This window comes from Chrysoperla carnea, chromosome 3 (genome assembly GCF_905475395.1).
Source record: "Chrysoperla carnea chromosome 3, inChrCarn1.1, whole genome shotgun sequence".
Taxonomy (NCBI): domain Eukaryota; kingdom Metazoa; phylum Arthropoda; class Insecta; order Neuroptera; family Chrysopidae; genus Chrysoperla; species Chrysoperla carnea.
Window position 1 is genome coordinate 53,449,128 of NC_058339.1, and position 4,250 is coordinate 53,453,377.

The following is a 4,250-nucleotide window of genomic DNA, read 5'->3' on the forward strand; positions in this document are numbered from 1 at the left end:
AAGAAGAACTTCATTCAATCTGGGGTACCACTAGAAGTAGAGTTTCAGAACCAACTCGTAAATAAGTCAAATTTTTTATATTGTTGTTATTTTTTTTCTATGAAAAATCTAAAATCATTTGCAGACGGAAATATAGTTCTATTAATATAAATATGAGTTTCTGAAACAAGACACTTTCAGCTTTCATGAGATACAGCAGTTTAAAATCAAAAGTGTTGTTTCAAGAGTGAATAATTATGATGTAAACAAAATCGTACGAAAATGTTTGTGTGAGGATTTTAAGGTATATGAGCATTTTAGATTTGATTTGAAATCCTTACCTTATTTTCCACTTTGATGGTGAATTTTGATATAACTTCATGAATGTAGACGAAAAATATTTTAAAGAATAAATTTTTTTTAAAAAAGGATTTCTTTTCACTTTTTAGTTTTTAAACACCGCGAAAAAAGAGAAAAGTTATAATTTTGGAGCAATTGCCTACTTTTATCATCGAAGTCTCCTGAGCTGATTAAATTAAACAAATTGTAATTTTGATTAATGATTTGAAATTGGTTTTCTTAGACCTGATAAAAATCATCAATGAGACATCATACACCGGCCAGTGAATGTTCAAGACAGCTGCATATAAATATGATAATATCAATAGTAACAGAAGTTGATTTTTTATTTTATATATTAATATATTTTTATATTTTTGTTCAAGAGTTAATTTAACATTTAACAATGATCTCGATTTGGTTAGGTTGCTGACAAATAAACAAATAAAACAACAGCTAAGCGTGTTGTTTTTTTTAAACTACATTATAAAGAGCGCTGATGAACAGAGTCAAGTCACAAGTATCATTGATGAATGTAGAACTTTTTTGTTTATTTGTGTTTCTTCATGAAAGTAGGCACGTTAAATTCATCAAACAAACAAAAAATCGATGGATCGTAACGTTTTACTCAAAGCAAATATATTGAATGGTCTTATAAATTCGGTTCAATAAAAGCACTTGTGATCATGAGTCTAAAATGAAGTTTTTATGATTCTTTCACCCGTCATTTAGAAGGCTGATAAAAGCAAGTTATGGGAATACAGAAAATTAAGCCGTTAACCATGGCTCTAGTATCGAATGCTTGGAAATTTACTATCTATACTTTACTACACTTACATTTATCACTCCTCTAAATGGCGTATAAAAACAACCATAGAAATCATACTTCATCATGAGCTCACGATGTATTTTAGATAGAAATTCTAGTAGATAAATACTCTAAGTCTATCTAAGAATATGTTGTATATTTATATGTTGTATACTTAATATATCGTGTATAGTACATTTGTTCACTGCGCTCCCACCAAAATACAAGAATTTTATTCATTTACTCCTTTAGATTAAAATATGGTTTCGGGAAAGAATTGTATAACGAACAATTTATAATTTCGATTTTTTATTTTGCGATAAACAAATATTTAGGTGTTTTATCTTTGGAATAAGAGTTAATCGTTTGTAAAACTATTTTACACTTTTTCATTAAATGTATAGAATCTTAAAATAACTCAACATATACCAATAAATTGTGCTTTATTTTTAAGTAAACAATTGAAGAAAAAACACTTTTTTTTATTCAAACTTTAGAAAATATCACTCTTATTCTTACAAATATATTGATAAAAAATGCAAATCTGATACAAAATTGATAAGTGGCATCAAGATTTTTGTATATATTGTGGCGAGTCAGACTGTTCAATAAAACTCTTCGTAGATCAATTTTCAGAGCTTTATTGGTTTCCAATTGAAGATAAAATGACTACCATATTATGACATTTATCAAATACTTTCAATTTTATATTGACATAAATGACGATATGATTTAAGAGATAAAAATCCAAATCGTTATAATTTGACCTGATTTTCAGGCTAAATACTATTTTATCAAATAAAATAAAGCATTTTATAAATTAGGGGAAATATATTGATCCTTCAGGGGAAAATGATCCCTAGATGTTTTAAGAGAACCATTAAAGCCATCTAGTGTGTTTATCACCGGAATTCATCACGGACATTCAGTTCAACACGGACTTACTGACTATTTTGTGTTTTTTAGCAAATATATTACTTTTAATGCTTATGATTTATATTAAAAAAACTTCAACGTTAAATTTCTTTTTTGTGGTACTTTTCACCGGCTGATTAATTTTATTCTTGGCTTCTGTTGACTTTTAATAATATTATAGCACATTTTGTTAGGCGGGGAATTATATTTTAAGGTCTGTTTTTATGACGACATTCAAATATATCGTTCCGGGTAAAATGATCCTCTTTATATACTTTAAAATGATCCCTATTTTATGTGAAAAATTATAAGAGGTAAAATAATCTCTCATCATATAACGGGTCTTGAACGTGTTGATTTAGATGATTTTAGGGATTTTTGTTTTAATACTAATCGTTGATGAAATGTAAAAGAACAACTAACATTTTATGTGAACCGCTAGATAAAAATGCAACGGAATTTTACCCACCAATTCTTACAAGGTCAGTAAAACGATTCTTTTTGAGAAATATTGAATAGTTCTAAAAATTTGAACAAATCAAAAGACATTCGAATACCAATATTGCAAAACTTGAATAAAGGAACCAAAAATATTTCGACATTGTACATATCTCGAATAATTTGGCTATAAATTACATGTTTTCTTAGGGGGATCATTATAGAACATTTTCTCCTACTAAATTAATAAGGTTTATTATTATACAACGGACGAAAAGTGTCCCGATTACTGAACGTCTCGGATTACTAATGAAGATGATTTTCTATTTCTTATTCTCTTTCTTATGTTTATAATGCAAGTAAATGAATGTCGTTGATAAGGTCATAATTAATTTATAACATCTTTATTAGAAAGTTCACCCTATATTTGTATCATCCACCTGCATAATAATCGTTACATCAATATAAAATATGATCACTTCACTTCACTTTAAGTTAGGTTAAAAACCGCTCATACACGATACGATACGTTGCGTCCGTGTTTGCGTCGTTGTCGTCTCAATATCGTTGTTGTCATTTTTGTTGTACTACTATAATAACTATGTCACCATTCCACTTATTTATTGTAGAAATTAGGTTAGTCATTATATTTAAATTATTATTATAATATTGTTTTTTTTTTTAAATAATAATATTATATATACCTTCTCTCCCTATCTTATGTACTGGGTGCCAGATAATTTACAAATTACTAGTATGTTGAATATTAATGATAATTTGGGTAGATATGTCTCTTTTCTATCATAAAACTATATTAAACTGTTTTTAGCTAGTGTCAGCTAAAATTATATGCAAAATTATTACATAACGAAGTGAAGCATAGTTAAAAATTAACACTTGTTTGTAAAACAAAAAAAACATCTTTTTAAAGTCTGCCATTCATGCATTTATTTGAATAAAACGCAAGACTGTTCAATATATTAAAAATTTATCGGCAATATTAGAATAGAAAAAAAATATTGTAATGTTGAATTTTGTAACTGAGAAAACTGTGCCAAATTTTCAACTGGCCATTTTGCTAAATAAAACATTCAAAGCCATTAACAGGTATAAAGCTACCGTTCAAAATTACCGGACTTGTTTTCAACAAGTTAAAAAAGTTGTGTGGGCAAAGTCTTTAAACAACACAGAGAAAGAGTGTTATTAAGAAAGCTACGTTTCAAATTGCTACCCCAGCCTAAAATTAATTAGTAATTTTTTAATACCTTTCGCTTGTTCCAATGGGAACATAATGGGTCGTCGACCTTGTCGACTCTTCTCAGACCCTCAAAAAGCAGTTTGCCTGTCCTCTTTTCAAAATCAATTTTTGAGTGAATATGCAATTTAAACATTGCTGGACTAAATAAACGCTGCTCCTTCAATAAAATCCATGTTCAGTGCTGTATTTTAATTTGACATTAAAATTATATTCGCTCCAATCCTCCTTTGTAGCAAAATATATAAATTTTTTGAGTTTAGCAACTGAAATATCGAATACAATAAGTATTTACCATAATAAATTACACAAATATTGTGTACTGGACAATTGATTGAATAATATTATAAAATATTGATTTTTTATCATAATGGTGTGTAAAACAGGAATTGATTATGGTTTATAGATATATAATCTGTAAAAATCAAATATTGTGCTTATTTTTTAAATTAAAATTTTCTCAAAAATTTTATAATTTTTAATTTTTTATATTAAGTTTTGTACATCATTTTGGAA